At 42.6% G+C, this 17,656-nt stretch overlaps 1 protein-coding gene across 2 annotated transcripts in view; it reads left to right on the top strand.

Annotated features, from left to right (window-relative positions):
• Positions 1-17,656, top strand: part of SLC35E2B (solute carrier family 35 member E2B) — a 123,597-nt gene that overhangs the window by 3,175 nt on the left and 102,766 nt on the right. Inside the window, exon 2 of one of the 2 annotated variants that reach the window (XM_077457599.1) lies at positions 14,755-14,835. The exons of the other annotated variant lie outside the window; for it this stretch is intronic. The gene's annotated coding sequence lies outside the window, so the exon portion shown is untranslated. The remainder of the gene's footprint in view (positions 1-14,754; positions 14,836-17,656) is intronic. 2 annotated transcript variants of the gene reach the window in all.

The raw sequence follows: 17,656 nt of genomic DNA, 5'->3' as shown, positions 1-17,656 counted from the left end.
CACAGGGCATTTTTTCGAATTGAGTGCTTTATTTATGTAAATGAAATCCTAATCCACCTGAGGAGAGCCGGTTGGTGCTCTTCATTATGTGTATCTTGGCAGGTTTTAGCCAAATAAATGGGCAATAGGCAAAGGAGGAGGCAGAGTGGCTCTAAAACGGAGATCTTCACTACTTTTATGTTTCTTGCACCAGTAAAGCAGAACTCAAGCTGGAAATAAAAATAATTAGCCCTTTTAACAACTTCCATACCGGGTCTTTTATGGAACTTTTTGTTGACCAGTTTAAATCCAGTATTTTTTGCTAGAAAATTACTCAGAACCCCCAAACATTATTTATAATGTTGGCACAAACATGGCACTTGCCCTTTCCCAGGGCTTCTCTCTCCTCATTTTTCATCTTAAGCCTCGTACACATGATGGGAGTTTTGCCGGCAACCCCTCTGACTTTTGTCCGAAGGCTTGTGCCTGGATTTTGTCTTGCATACAAATAGTAGGGAATTGTTGGCTAACAAACACAAACGTAGTGACGTACTACGTGGTTTTTCAGCTCTTTAGCGCCACCCTTTGGGCTCCTTGTGCTAATTTTGTGTTAGCAGAAGTTTTGAGTGTTGATTTGCACTTTTCAGTTTGTTTCTGAACAGCCGTTTGTCATGTTGCAGAATTGGAAGAGATAACGTGTTATTTATTATTGGCCTTGGAGTTATTGCTTTGACCCAAGTCCAGGATCAGGAGGAGGAGTTCTTGGATCAAAAATTGGCTGCTTTATTAATCGTGACCAATTATGTCATATGCCTTTGCCGCGGGAGTTCAAGGAGAATAATCCAGATGATTTTCGGAATTCTCTCCGGATGACGGACCCCTGCTTTCACCAACTCTTGGCATTGTTGACCCCTTATATTAAGAAGCAGGACACGTGCATGAGGCTTTTATTTTTTGGTTGAATAATAATGATTTGATATATTTTTGGATACATAGAATGCACTTTTTGGTTAAGTTCTGTTGGCAGATAGCATGTCTAATTTTATTTGTTTTCTTCTTTTTTTAATGCACAAAATTGTGTAGATTAATACTATGTGTTTTACTTCAAATTTACTGGCGCAATACAAATCCCATATCAAATCAAATGACAGTTTGGGAATAGGCAGTTAAATAATAAAAAAAAAAATACAATGTAAAATTGACAAGGGACAGTTCTCTGTGCACTCAGCTGTCAAAATAAAAAAACACGGTGTTCTGCCATATAGTGTCCGGCCATCATATAGTGTCCGCGCCGTACTGCGCATGCGCAGTACGGAGCAGACGAAGCTTCGGAAAATCTCCGAAGCTGAGCGGCCCCTGCGCCGTGAGTGGAGGTGGTAGCCCCGCCATCCAAGCGGACATAGGGTTGTTAATATTAGAGGGCCCCTCGTGGGCGATCTTCGCTCACCACGCTTCGGGCTTGGCCTCGCTGCGCTCGGCTCTTTTTTATATTCCTACTCTATGTCCACTTGGATAGTGGAGATAGAACCTGGACTCACGGCGCAGGCGCCGTTCATCCTCAGCAATTTTCGGAATCTGTGTTGCTGTGTACTGCGCATGCGCAGTACGCAGCGGACACTATCGAATGGGGGACCTTATATGATAGGACACCGGCAGCCTGGCAAGATTTTCACAACATTGTCTGTGCTGTTAGATAACTATAAACAACATTGTGTGTAGATGAGGGCAATTTAACCATTTAAAAACTAAACCTTTTTTCTGACACATGTTTCTTACAAAGTTAAAATCTGTATTTTTTTTTGCTAGAAAATTACTTGGAACCCCCAAACATTATATTTTCAGCAGAGACCATAGAGAATAAAATGGCGACTGTTGCAATATTTTATGTCACACAGTATTTGCACAGCGGTCTTGTAAATGCAATTTTGGGGAAAAAATACACTTCAGTGAATTTCAAAAAAAGGAAACTGTAAAGTTAGCCCAATTTTTTTGTATATGGTGAAAAATGTGTTACCCCATATCTCGTGTTCCCCGCCTCCATGTACACCAAGAGAACCATAACCACAACCTAACACTTTACTTAGTAAAATGTACCAACTATCGGTAGGGTGAGCCCGTTTGGTTGCTCCTTGCTCCTCCCGAGCCCTCCCCCCCTTCTGCATATTGCAGTTTAAGCAATCCCTTTCCACGGGACCCACCTAATTGAAAAAAGAAAAAAAAAAAAAAAAAAAAAAAAACAAAACAAAACAAGAAAAAAGAAAAGAACACTCTGCAAAATTAAATAGCGAGTTTGAGAGCTGACCCCCTCCTCCCCCCCCCCTCCTGGCTTCACTTATTTCTTTTTCTTCCTGAGTCTCTCTCTTTTTTTTCTTTTTTTTTTTTTCCCTACTTCGAGCCTCTTATACAAAAGTGTACTAGGATCTTTCCTTAGCCTTTTCCTTTTCCTCCCACTTGGCACCAGGACTCCGGTCGATGGATTAGTGTCTTAATATTAGCTATTCTCCAATCTTGGAAATCTGTAAATGGAAGTTCTAGTATTTCCAGGAACTCTTTTAGATCGTCTCTGGTGCGGAGTACTGCTGTTTTTCCATTCCTTGATGCTATTAGGCGGAATGGGTACCCCCATCGGTACCTAATGTCTGCTGCCTGTAAGGCTTCCAACAGTGGTTTAACCATTCTACGCTGCATTAATGTTCGGCGAGCTATATCGGGGAACAGAAGGATGTGAGCACCTTCATATTCAATTGTGGGGATGTCCCGTGCAATCTTAATTATTGTTTCCTTTATTGTATACTTATGTAGTTTGCATATCACATCCCTTGGTTTATCTTTGTTTTGAATTCCAAAAGAGGTAACACGATGAACCCTGTCTATTTCGATAAATTCAGGCGCTGCTGTTCCCATAATCTGACAAAATAGCTTTTGCACCACCATTGGCAGATCGCTGCTATGATATTTTTCAGGTAAGCCTCTTATCCGTATATTCTGTCGTCGGTCCCTGTTCTCATATTCATCCATTTGATCTCTATAATTATTCATTGCTTCCTCATGATATTTAATAGTGTCCTGAACCTCCGCTACTGCTTGTGCCATCTCTTCTTGGGCATTTTCAATTCCTTCCATTCGATTACCTACTGCCTCCACCTCCTCCCTTAATTCCCCCACTGCTTGTTTACATGATTTCTCTACTGTAGCTATTAGCTGTTGGATATCCGCCTTCGTAGGTAGGGCTTTTATATGCTCCCTAAGGTCCCATTCTATGTTTACACTTTCTGTCTCTACCCCCTCAAGACCACCTTTATTTTGTTCTGTCCTTATGGGGTTTTCCAGTCTCTCTTTTGCCATTCCTTTCCTAAGTATATCAACGGGAGGTCCCATGGGGTCCTGGCCTTTCCCCCTTCTTTCCATTTGCTCTTCCTCTGGTGGATTACCCCCATTATCTACTGTATCTCTAGTTTCCTCATCTTCGCTTGCTGCTGCTGTTTCCTTAGCCTGGGGGCCTTTTGGTTCCTTATCCTGTTCTGTTGGGGTGCCTTTCAGTATTGAGAGTCTCTTTTTGTCCCCTCTCACTCCACCATTCCTCCAATCCTCTTTCATGCCTCCTGGGGTTTGTATTCCTTCTCTCTGCCTCCCCTCCAGATGATTTCCACTTTTTCTCCGCTCCTCCCTGCCTGATGTTTGTAGTCCACGGCCGTACCCCATGGGTTCACTATGATTTGATGCTGAAGCACCTCGTCCCACCTTCGTGTGCCCACCTGCCAGTTCCAGGCTCCCCCGTCTCCCTTCTTGGTTCTGGGTTGCCCATTGATCTCCCTTTTGCGGCGTCAAATATGCACGCAGCGCATTTGCCGAGTTCCTACTTCCTCCTGCTGCTGGCTGTAGTGCTGCACGTCTGCGTGTTGTCATCCCTGCTGCTTATTCTCCACTGCTTTCTTTATTTTTTAGAGTAATTATCTCTTAATTTCTTTATGTTGAAGCTCTTTCTTTTTTTTACTACGCCAAGCTGTGTATCCGTGCTTCTATCGGGTCCTAGGGGGGGGATGCCTAACCAGGCTATCTCTGTAACAAGACAAACTCCAGCATGTAAATGCGTCTGAGGGTATGTGTATAAGCTCTCCCGCTACCCAATCCCTGTTTGTCACTCCGCTAGTGTCCATGCACCTGTATGTACATGTTTCAACTGTCCCATATGCGCATTCAGGGTGGATCAGTTATTCCTCAAATTTACAATCTTGAAGAGAATGTGTTAATAAAGCTTGCTCTCACCCTCTTTTCTGATGATCTCCGGGTTACTCTCTAGGGGGGGTCGCCTCCACCCCTATCACTCCAGGCAGGCAGGGGGCACACAGGCTCGTTCCACCCTGGATTCCTCTCTGGGGTCCGGCTCCACTTCTGCCGCTTCTCAGCAGCGCCGTCTGCTCTCCCCTTCGTGTCTCCACACCAGGGAACACTCAGAAGCCTCCCGAGATCTCACGAGATCCTCGCTTCCTCCCCTTCGGCTCACCGCTCCGGTGCTTCGTCCCCTGCCCTGCCGTGCCCGTCGATCCGGTCCCGGCATCCGGCGCTCCGCAGACGGGAGGGAGTCAGCGGGAGGTAGCCGGCGTCGTAGGGGGAGAGAAGGTAGGGTAATCTCAGCTTTTACAGTGGACGTCCATTAGCTCGAGGAAGGGATAGCGGGCATACTTCTCAGAGAGACTGTAGGGAGACTGCTTCACAGCATACTCGAGAGCGGAGGGGGGGGGACGGCGTCAATCGCTCTCTCACTCACTCGCTCCTCTCCACCGGAAGTCCATGCCACAATCCCCAGAGGAGATCAAGAATGGTATATAAATACCTAGAATAAAGAAATGGTTAAAACATTAAAAATAATGACTTATAATGTAAGGGGACTATACTCACCCCAAAAAAGAGGCCGCTTATGGCAGGAACTAAACCATCATGCTGTGGATATAGCCTTTTTACAAGAAACACATTTTACGTCAGGATCTGTACCAAGGCTACCGTTATTCCCATATAACAAGTGGTATCATGCCGTATCGCCCATTGCGAGAGCCAGAGGAGTATCGATAGCCTTTGGGAACACGTGCCCCCTGACATCCATAGAGGTGAATATAGACCCAGAAGGGAGATTCCTCTTTATTAAAGGAACACTGCAGGGGCAAGGGTATACATTTGCGTCAATATACGCCCCAAATACACACACGGTTGAATTTTTGGGAAAAGCATTGAGAGAGCTAGAAAAATTTAGAGAAGGGTTTTTGATTTTGGGAGGGGATTTTAATATTATCGTGGACACTAAATTAGATACAACAACAGGGAAAACACCATTATCACTTAGAGCACTTAAACAGGTAAAAAAATTATTTCAAGCTTCACACTTGGTAGATAGCTGGAGGGCATTAAATGGAGAAAGGAAAAACTATAGTTATTATTCAAAAAGCCATAATGCCTACTCCAGGCTGGATTGGATCATGGTAGACCAATATTATTTAGAAAATATAAAAACAGTAAGCATTGAACCAATAACGATATCAGATCACGCCCCGGTGGTGGCGGTGATCTCCCTTACACACGCGGGCCAAAGGGAACGAACGTGGAGACTAAACGAATCATTATTAGATGATAAAAAAATACTAGAGGATCTCCAACGTAAATTGGTGGAATATTTTGACCTAAATACATCAGAGGAAATATCGGAGCGAATAGTATGGGAAGCTCACAAAGCGGTAGTTAGAGGCGAATTAATAGCACATGGAACACGAGTTAAAAGGGAGAAAAGAAAAGAGATAGAAGACCAGATGGAAAAAATAAAGGAATTGGAGAAAAAACATAAGAGCACTTGTGAACCAGGAGATGCTAGGCGGCTGGGGATATTGAGGGAGGAGCTTTCCAGATGTCTGGACAGAAGGGTCAGGGATAAATATAGATTCTTAGCACATAGATTCTATGAACATGGGAATAAATGCGGCCGATTATTGGCTAGACAACTAAAAAAAAAGAGAGAACTATCCCATGTACATGAGATAAGAGTGAATAATAAACAAGTAAAGGATACGAAAATAATAGCTACGGAATTCCAACAATTCTACAAGAATCTATATGATATCCAACCCATTCTGAGGCAGGGGGAAGATAGGGGGAGGATAGAAGAGATGAGAGATTATATTAGTAGCTCTACAATACCAATGCTACCACCCAGGATAATAGAAAAATTAGAAGAGCCAATAACTAAAGAGGAAATAAGAAAAGCAATAGAGAATCTACCAAGGGGGAAAAGCCCAGGACCCGACGGGTTAACTAATTTATACTATAAGAAGTTTGCTCAAATACTAGAAACACCCTTATGTAGATACTTTAATAATATAACTGCCTCCAATCCAATGTCCTCAGAAGCACTGTTAGCATATATAACAGTCTTACCAAAATCAGGGAAGGACCCACAGGAATGCGCTAACTATAGACCCATATCATTGCTCAATACGGACACCAAATTAATAGCAAAAATAATAGCTACCAGAATACAAGTAGAGGTAACACAATTGGTCCATCGTGACCAAACGGGCTTCATGAAAGGTAGAGAAACTAAAGATAACACCATACGAGCCTTAAATATACTCTATTGGATGCAAAACGGCCCAGAAGAAGCTCCCAGAACACTGCTATCAATGGATGCCGAAAAGGCATTTGATAGAGTGGACTGGGAATTCATGAAGGAAGTGCTGAAAGCAGTAGGCATGGGAGATCGAATGATGGGATGGATAATAGCTCTATATGCAAAACCTAGAGCTAGAGTGAAGGTAAACGGTACTTTATCAGGCTGCTTTGAAATACGAAATGGCACAAGACAGGGGTGTCCCCTGTCTCCAATACTGTTTGCCTTGACTCTGGAACCATTTCTGTGCAGGGTGAGAGAAAATAAAGGTATAAAAGGAATAACAATAGGATCTGAGGAGCATAAGGTATCAGCATATGCTGATGACCTATTATTCTATTTGTCAGAACCACAGGGATCAATAATGGCACTAATGGAGGAGGTTCAGAGATATGGGAAAGTGTCCAACTTTAAAATAAACATGGAAAAATCTATAATATTACCCTGTCACGTACCCCCATTGATGTCAATGGCAATGAAGAACAACCTTCCCTTTAAATGGGAAAAAAAATCATTATACTATCTAGGAGTACATATTACGGCGGAGGTTAAATCCTTATATGAACTCAATTATGAGATACTAATAACAGAAATAATTAAAGATTTAAATAGGTGGAAGGGTTACTCCTTGACATGGTTTGGAAGAATAAACACCTTGAAAATGAATATACTACCCAGAATAATATATATCTTAAATACTGTACCTATAGCAGTGCCCCAGGTCTTTTTTAAAAGAATACGTAAAATGTTTATATCTTTTATATGGAATGATAAAAATCCTAGAATAGCATATGACATCCTGCGTAGAAATAAGAAGGAAGGAGGAATAGGGCTCCCAGATGTCTTTATGTATTATAAAGCAATGTCTATGGTACGAATACTAAACTGGTGCCATGACTCCTCAAATAAGGCATGGGTTTCGGTAGAAGAAAGTATGGCGGGCAGAAATTTAGCGGGGGCCCCGTGGATACAGGCCACAAATAGAGCTCTATCAAAGTGGACATCACCACTAACACGGAATACGTTAGAAGTATGGGACAGATTGAATAAAAACGAAAAATATGCCCCACGTACATCACCACTGGCCCCATTAGGAGGATATCCATGGTTCCCACCGGGGGAAGAAAAGGGAGTATTAGGCTCCTGGGGTGCAGGGGGGGATACAAGGTGTTTAAGATATGCCCCATTGGGAAGTTTACTCCCGCTGACAGAATTAATAGCATTACAAGGAGATATACACATGTCGGGATGGAGATACTATCAAATGAGAGATTTCTTTAATAAATTAGAACCCCAAGTAAGACCACTGAGCTCCCTTACGATATATGAGAAGATGTGTATGAAAATAGAAAAACCAAGTAATTTACTATCCCAGATATATAAATTAGTTCATAGCGAACAAAACAGTACAACCCCTTATTTTATAAGAGAGTGGGAGAAAGAACTAAAATGCACATTTAGACCAACACAAATAAAAAAACTTATGGAAATGACGCATGCAACATCAAAAAGCGCAGCAATACAAGAAATGTCATATAAGTTTATAGCCAGATGGTACCGAACCCCAGCCAAAATAGCAGAGATATATCCAACAGCGGATGGGCATTGCTGGAGAGGATGTAGGGAAAAGGGGACATACCTTCATTTATGGTGGGATTGCCCAAAAATTAGGATTTTTTGGGAGGGAGTGGCTAAATGGATAGGGAGGATAACAGCAAAATCAATAGAAATGACACCCCTACAGTATCTGTTTCATGGGACAGAAGGATCCATTAAATCTTATAAAAAAGGAGTCATACCACATCTGCTGAATGCGGCCAAAATATTAATACCTAGATATTGGAAGCAGAAAGCATGCCCCACCCTTCTGGAATGGAAGAGAGAGGTAGATAAAATAATGGAAGCTGAAAAAGGGATATATGATATAAAAGAACAACAAGGAAAATATAAAAACATGTGGGCAGGCTGGAAGCAATACTCCAGAGAAATAGAGAGAGAGTAAGTCATATCTAGATTAAAAACTTTGATTCCTTCCCGAGCCTCCCAGAGATCCCTGATAGGGAGAGGGAGGAAGGAAGGGAGAGAAAAAAAAAAAAAGAAAAGGGGAAGGAAAGGGGAGGGAAAGGGGAAGGAAAAGGGAAGAAGAAGAGAGAAAGGAAAAAAGGAAAAGGAAAATAAAGAAACTGTTACGCAGACTCGTGTCCTCCAAAAGTACACCGTAGAAAGGGTAAAGGGGAAATATGAATCCGAACCACAACCTTTAAATTCTGTTGTATGTAGTATGTTTTAAGGTATATGGGAAGTGAATAAATGTTGGAAATGTAATTGGAGGAGGGGCTTGAGGGAGGGGGGCAGGAGGAGAGATAACCAATGGTGGAGACATAAAAATGAACAACACAATTTCTAGGAAATATAAAGGAAGGTCGAGGACCTCCCTAAGCACAAAACATAAACAATACACCAAGGGGCACAGATGGAATAAAAGCACGCAATAATGAAAAAATGAGCAAGGGTATTGGGGTTTTTTTTTTTTTTTTTTTTTTTTTTTTTTTTTTTTTTCTTAAACAAATAAAAGGAAGCACAAGGGCACAGTAAAAACACATAAAGAAGGGCAACAACATAGGGGAGAAATTTAAATTTGCCCACACTTTTTTTATTTTTTTTTAATTTTTTTTTTGTTTTTTTTTTCTTTTCTCACAGGTTAACTCTCCACCAAGTACCCCCTTCTCTCGGGCCACCACCTAACAATGGTATAGATATGTAATGGAAAGGATGTTAGTAAATGTGAAGACATTGGGGATTTGTTTTAAACCTCAATGCCTTAGGACTGAATGTAATTGTTTGTAGAATCATTTCTTAAGAAAATAATAAAGATGATTTAAAAAAAAAAAAATATGGTGAAAAATGTTGCGCCCCGAGAATCGTGATCTTTATTCTAAGCAAAATACGATTCTCATTTTAGCCAAAATCTTGCAACTCTCAGTTGTACTGAGTAAATACAGCTGGATGAAACAAACAGTGGCTGTCTTCATTTCAGGCTGCAAAGCAACAAAATGTGGTTCTTTATTTAAAGGGGAGTGATTCTTTTCTATACCCACTGTATCCTTTTAAATGAACGTGATCAGTGATGTGCATAATTAGATTAGGAGTGCATCCTAAAATCTTTGCTTCCCCTGCATTTTCAGATGGGAGGTGTTGAGAACATGGGTTTCATTAGCCTACATAATCACAGTCTCTGGGACAGGGACTTTCAGGAAGCAAAAGGTGTTGGTGACACAGCAGGGAGACTGGTGCCCCAGAATTAGGCCAGTGATGAAAACTGGCAGCACTAAGGGTCGGTTCACACTAGGACGACTTGTCAGGCGACTTAGCCGTCTGACAAGTAGTGTCCCGCTCTGTACAATGGAACCGTGCTAATCGGAGCGACACAAGACGCTCCGACTTAGAAAAAGGTTCCTGTACGACTTTGGGGGCGACTTGCATTGACTTCTATACAGAAGTCATTTTGCAAGTCGCCACAGCGGTCGCGTCTGGGTTGCCTGAGGCAGTCGCGCTGTAAGTCGTGCTGCCTCAGTGTGAACCGACCCTTCATTGGTAGATTGTATTTCTTGTGTCTCTCTAAATTACAATTCCTTTTTTTTTTCTATGATTATATAAAAAAGTGCATTGACCCAGTATAGCACCTTTTTATTGTTATTATAAGCGAGACAAAGAAATATATGTTTGCAAGTGCAAAAAGAACATTTAGCCCTTGTACACACGGTCGGAGATTCCGATGGAATGTGTCCGATCGGACCGTTTTGTCGGATATTCCGACTGTGTGTGGTCTACATCGGACTGTTTCCATTGGAGTATCCGACGGACCAAGTTTTCCAACTTGTTGGTAAAATTTTCCGACAAAATACTCAGATCGAACATACTCCGATCAGGTGTAGAGAATTCCGATCGGACAAAGTGCCACGCATGCTCAGATCAAATTCCTACACCAAAGTTATTGGCTACTAGCGTGAACGTAGTCCCGTCGTAACGAAATAACGTCATCACGTCGGATTTTCCGACAACTTTGTCCGACTGTGTGTATGCAACAGTTTCGGACAAAATCCGACGGATATGGTTGTCGGAATCTCGAACCGTGTCTACAAGAGTTTAGAGAAGCTCGGGTCAGTACTGGTTCTGCATCTTTGACCTGGCTGTGGTACACTTCAGCACACATTTTACTTTTGTTTGTGCAATCACGTATTGCTCTGCATTAGATCAGCATGCCCTTTCTATTTACAATTGCAGTTTATGAAGTGTGTCCCATGTTTGATCTGCCGGTTTAAAACTGAACATAATGTGACTGCCTTTACCCTATGACAACTTTTTTTTATTGCCCTTCCTGTTTATTGCTACAGGATGGCCACTTTCCTGCACATTGGCTAACAGGTTCCCATTGAAGAGCAGGGTAATGTCCATGCGAAATGTGGAAATATAACCAAGCCACTGTGAAATGTAGAAAATAAAGGATAAAATGTTTCCTGTTATCTTATGACACTGAATGATGGGGCCTGGGGCACTTGCCTATAATGTACTAAATCTCTGGTCACACGTTTAAAATGCATTTCCATAAAAAAAATAAAAACATCCTTTTACTTGGTGTTTGTTCATAAAAATGCAGCATGTCCACTTTTTTCTTCAAAATTGTATTCCAACTTTTAGAACCAAATACAATGTAGTATAGGATATTGTTGAGTAGGAAAAAAACATACAGATAGCAAGAACAGAGATTGTAGATAGAATCTAACATTCCATAATTATTAACAGTAGGCCTGTAAATCCTTTAAAGGAGAACTACGGGAAAAAACTTTCTTGCATGTCCTTGCTACTGTTCTACCTTCAACAAACAGTGTATTCATGCATTTGCATCCGGTTCGAGAAAATATTATAGATTGGGGGTAAGGATCAAAGGTAGGGTTAAGCGGAAATGAGGAGGAGTAGGGGGTATTCCCAGGGGATCTGACATAACAGCAGCAGCTCAATACATACATAGATTGTACTATACAGTTATTATTATTATTATTATAAAGGTTTTATATAGCGCCAACAGTTTGCTCAGCGCTTTACAACATGAGGGCAGACATTACATTTACATTACAATTTGGTACAAGAGGAATCAGAGGGCCCTGCTCGTTAGAGCTTACAATCTAAAAAGGAAGGGGCAATTGATACAAAAGGTAATAGCTGTGGGGGGATGAGCTGATGGAGGAAGTAAAACAGTGTTAGTTAGAAGCAGGATACGCTTCTTTGAAGAGAAGGGTTTTCAGGGATCGTCTAAAGATGGATAGATTAGGGGACAGTCAGACAGATTGGGGTAGGGAGTTCCAAGGGATGGGAGAGCATGGGAGGAGGTGACAAGGCAGCTAGAGAGCAGGAGGTCTTGAGATGACCGAAGAGGGCGGTTTGGTTGGTATTTTGGGACTAGGTCAGTGATGTAGCTGGGGGCAGAGTTATGGATGGCTTTGTAAATTATTGTTAGTACTTTGAATTTTATTCGTTGGGTGAGTGGTAGCCAATGGAGGGATTGGCAGAGAGGGGTGGAGGACACTGAATGGCTGGTAAGGTGGATGAGTCTGGCAGCAGCATTCATTATGGACTGGAGGGGGGATAGTCTGTGTAAAGGTAATCCAACGAGGAGGGAGTTGCAGTAGTCGAGGCGAGAGATGACCAGGGAGTGAATTAGAAGCTTGGTGGTGTCATTAGTTAAAAAAGGGGTGTATTCTGGAAATGTTGGGGAGGCTAAGACGGCATGATTTGGACAGGGCTTGTATGTGGGCCTGAAAGGACAGTTCGGAGTCTAAGGTTACCCCTAGCACCCTGGCATGTGGGGATGGACTGATAGATGTGCCATTGATCTTGACAGAGAAGTCAGCGGAGGGGTACGTGGGGGAGGAAATATTAAGAGCTCGGTTTTAGATCGATTCAGTTTGAGGAAGTGGTGTGACATCCAGGCTGATATGTCTGTTAGTAGATCAGCGATGCGTGAGGAGATTGATGGGGTAGAGAGATTTGGGTGTCATCAGCATATAAATGCTAGTGAAAGCCATGAGAGGCTACCAGCTGACCCAGGGAGGACGTGTAGATCGAGAATAGTAGAGGTCCAAGGACAGAACCTTGGGGGACCCCAACGGAAAGGGGAGTTGGAGAAGAGGAAGTGGAGTTGTAAGTGATACTGAAGGTGCGATGAGATAGGTAAGATTCAAACCAACGGTGAGTGCAGCCATGGAGACCAAGCAAATTGAGTTTTTTGAGGAGTAGGGGGTGGTCAACTGTATCAAAGGCAGCAGAAAGGTCCAAGAGTAAGAGTATGGAATAATGACCGTTGGTTTTGGCTGTTAGTAAGTCGTTAGTTAGTTTTAGGAGGGCAGTTTCTGTGGAGTTATGTGGGCGAAATCCAGACTGAAAAGGATCGAGAAGGTTATTTTCAATGAGGTGGTTGCTCAGTCGGTTGTAGACTAAGGCTCGGTTCACACAGGACGCGGCACGACTTGCAGCGCCGCGACCTCAGCGGCGACTTGCAAAACGACTTCTGTATAGAAGTCAATGCAAGTCGCCCGAAGTCGCCGCAAAAGTAGTACAGGAACCTTTTTTCTAAGTCAGAGCGACTCGAGTCGCTCCTATTAGAACGGTTCCGTAGTACAGAACGGGGGCGACTTGTCAGGTGGCGAAGTCGCCTGGACAAGTCGCCCCTGTGTGAACCGAGCCTCAACGTTCAAGGAGTTTGGAGGCAAAAGGGAGTAAAGAGATGGGTCTTAAGTTGTTAAGATTGGTGGGGTCTGAGGCCTTTTTTGGCATGGGAGTGACTAGTGCATGTTTTAGAGGGTTGGGGAAGATGCCAGTAGAGAGTGAGAGGTTGAAGATATGAGTTAAGGAGTGCAGGATTGAATCAGATGGTGACCGTAGTATTTGAGAAGGAACGGGGTCGACGGGGCAGGAGGTTAAGTGGGCATTCGAAAAAAGTTTAGTGACTTCCTCTATAGTAGCTGGGTCAAAAGAGGAAAGTATTGATTGCGCAGGAGGACAGGGAGTGTAAGGTGAGGGAGATGTCTGTAGAGCGGAGATCTCGAGGAGTGTAGGATTTAATCCTGCTGGAGCAAAATTATCTACCCAAGACTGCCATATTTTAGTTTACTTAGGGAGGCTATCTTGCAATGTAGCTTCAATTTTTGCCATGGATCATAGCGCGGGTGACTCGGTTTTTAGCTTTGGTGAAACTAGAATGTGGAGTTTCCCAAGCAGCAGCTACAGTTTGCTTTGCTGCAATTGTAATTTGCGGAAGAAGTTTGAATTACGCAGGGGTGATGTCTTGAAGGAGCAAGTTTAGGATAGCTATTGTAGGGTCTAAGGCAGGGGTCTCAAACTGGTGGCACTCCAGCTGTTGCAAAACTACAGTCTCATGAGGCATTGCAAGGCTGACAGTTACAATATTGACTGTCACAGTCAGTGGCATAATTGGACTTGTAGTTTCGCAACAGCTGGAGGGCTGCCAGTGTGAGACCCCTGGTCCAAGGTGACAGTTCTGTTAAGCACTTTATAGAGGAGTTCAAAAATCTCAGTCCAGGATTTGTTGATTATTGGACATGTCCACCAAACATGCATATGGGTGCCTGATTTTTTTTTTTTTCCAACCCCAAAGAAACAAATTTAGAGATTCACACAGGAGCCTGATACCAGCGTTAGATGAAAGCTTCCAAGTTCCAATGCATCAACATTTATTGAGCATGATTTTGTGGCCAACCGTATTTTGGTCCATTCTTCGGGTTCTATATTGATACAGAGGTCAGTCTCCCACTTGTTAACATAAGAGGGAGTATTTGGGCAAAGCTTAGAAAGCATCAAAAAGTTTATGGAGTGGGAGGAATAGGACCTAGGACATGGGGGTCCCTATAACACTCGATCGTGGTAAGCTAATCCATAGATAAACTGGAGGGGGGGGGGGAATTTTTTTAATTTGAATATAATGAAAGACCTAATGTTCGAAAGGGAGCATGTCTGCATTTTTAAGCGTTTAACATCGCCAGATTTCAATGATTAGAAAAATAAGTGTGATGCATTGTAACCGTGCACTGCTTTGCCCTTTTTTGTAGCACACACCAAGATGAATGTGTTATATGGTGCATATCGTTGTTGGGTTGGTGTAAATGAGCCCTAAATCAAGCAGTCTTCTGGTAAGTCTTGTGATGTCCTTGGGTCTTGTTTTTTTTTTTCTTCACCCTGTGGCAACAGTGGACCATCTTCAATACTGCGCAGAGCAACACTGACATCGCATCGTCATTGGCGCCGCTTAAAGTATTATACTGTGAGTCCAGACTAATGTGCTTCCCAATGTGGTGTGTCCATGACAGCCTGGGCTCACAGGAGTGTAATGCTGAAGAGCGAGTACTGAGGCTAGAGCTGCTTTTTACTTTCTTACATGCCTGACTGTTTCTTCCTTTTTTGTGTTGTGTACCATTTCAAAAATGTATTTTGTATTTAGTCATTGTCTGTCCTCCAGGCCAAGAGTGGACAACCCCAGGATATACACTCACCAGCCACTTGATTAGGTACACCTTGCTAGTACTGTACTGGGTTGGACCCCCCCCTTTGCCTTCAGAACTGCCTTAATTCTTCATGGCACAGATTCAGCAAGGTGTTGGAAACATTCCTCAGAGATTTTGGTCCATATTGACATGAGAGCATCACACAGTTGCTGCAGTTTTGTCGGCTGCACATCCATGATGTGAATATCCAGTTCCACCGCATACTAAAGTTGATCTATTGGATTGAGATTTGATGACTGTGGAGGCAATTGGAGTGCAGTGAACTGTTATGTTCAATAAATCAGTTTGAGATGATTTGAGCTTTGTGACATGGTGTGTTATCCTGCTGGAAGGAGCCATCAGAAGATGGGGACACTGTAGTCATAGAGGGATGGTCATGGTCAGCAACCATACTCAGATAGACCGTGGCATTTAACCACTTCCCACCCGGCCAATGCACATATACGGCCGGGTGGGAGCCGTCTACTCCTGATAGGACGTTCAGGATGCGCCCGTGTCACCGGGACACGGCGCATCTCAGATCGGCAGGAGGGCTCTGTGATTGGCCCTCCTGATCACATGACGGCCGTGTCCAATCACGGCCGTCATGTGATGTAAACAAACAGCCGGTTGCTAGGCAATCGGCTCCTCCTCTCCTCACACAGAAGTCATCGCTGAGGAGAGGAGAGCAGATTGCTGCAGCCGGCTGGTGATCAGTGAGTATGAGCTGTTTTTTTACAGCTTTTTACTCACTGATCTTCAGTCTAGTGTAAACACACAACACACCACACAGTCCCCACATATGTCCCCATAACACACATGTCCCCAAAACATACATGTCCCCAAAAAATAAAAACGCATGTCCCTAATAATAAAAACATGTCCCCCACATATGTCCCACTAAAATCACTTGTCCCAATGATTATGTGCACACATATGTACGTGATCACCTGCACACATATGTACATGATCATTTGCGTACATATGTCCGTGATCACACAAACCAATTATTATACACTTAACGGAATTTTTTTTACCAAAAACATGTAGCAGAATACATTTTGGCTTAAATTTATGACAAAATTTGATTTTTATTGGATTTCTTTTAAAATAGAAAAAAGAAAATATTGTTTTTTTTCCAAATTTCCGCTTTTTTGCGCTTATATCGCAAAAAATAAAAAACGGAGTCGTGAATAAATACCACCAAAATAAAGCTCTATTTGTGTGAACAAAATGATAAAAATGTCATTTGGGTACAGTGTAGCATGACCGCGCAATTGTCACTGAAAGCGCTAGAGCGATGAAAGCTGAAAATTGGGCTGGGAAGGAAGGGGGCGAAAGTGCCCTGTATTGTAGTGGTTAAACAATGCTCAATTGCAAATAGGGGCCCAATGTGTGCCAAGAAAATATCCTGCCAAATTTTGACCATACCATCTGAAATCCAGACTCCTCAGATGAGGCAACGTTTTTCCAATATTCTATTGTCCCATTTTGGGGCTTCTGTGCGAATTGCAGCCTAAGTTTCCTGCTCTTAACTGACAGGAGTGGCACCCGGTATGGTCGTCTGCTGTTGTAGCACATTTGCTTCAAGGTTCGATGTGTTTAGAGATGGTATTTTGCATACCTTGGTTGTAATGAGTGATTATTTGAGTTGGTGTTGACTTTCTATTATCTCAAACCAGTCTGCCCAATCTCTGATATCAACAAGTTTTGTCCATGCAGCTGCCACTCGCTAAATATTTTCTCTTTTTCGGTCCATTCTCTGTAAACCCTAGAGATGGTTGTGCGTGAAAATCCCAGTAGATCAGCAGTTTTTGAAATACTCAAACCAGTTAGTCTGGCACCAACAAACATGCCACGTTTAAAGTCCCTTAAATCCCCATTCTTCCCCATTCTGATGCTCGGTTTGAACTTTAGCAAGTCATCTTCTAGATGCCTAAATGCATTGAGTTGCTGCCATGTGATTGGCTGATTAGCAATTTGTGTTACCAAGCAATTGAACAGGTGTACCTAATAAAGTGGCCGGTGAGTGTATATAGTAATGTTTTTAGTAAGTTCTGCAACATTAGGCCTCTTGCACACAGGAGTAAAAAAAACACCATGTTTTTACTGTTCCGAATATAGATGCACTGTCTGCCAGCTGTGTAAAGATCAGTAATACAGTGATGAGTACAGAGCCATAAAACAAAAATAGAAAACTTTATGTTTGAGTGCAGTCATTTTATGAGCATATGTTTCTTTATGTACCTATATAGTGTATAAACTGGCAATGAAGCATTTTTACGCATACGCACGTTTCCTCAAGATGTTTACGGCACATTTTACTCAGGATCTTTCTGCCAACAAGATCCTGAGTATAAGCATCAGTAAATTGTTATTACATCTATGGCAACTGGCCTAAAACAGCAATGACTGGGATACAAACCGTTTTAGTGGGCAGAGGAGGGGAGCAGTGTTGAGTGAGCAGGAA

The sequence above is a fragment of the Lithobates pipiens genome, unplaced genomic scaffold (assembly GCF_037356315.1).
Source record: "Lithobates pipiens isolate NorthernLeopardFrog02 unplaced genomic scaffold, aLitPip1_a1.2 Scaffold_27, whole genome shotgun sequence".
Taxonomy (NCBI): domain Eukaryota; kingdom Metazoa; phylum Chordata; class Amphibia; order Anura; family Ranidae; genus Lithobates; species Lithobates pipiens.
This window is presented reverse-complemented; position numbering and strand designations above follow the sequence as displayed.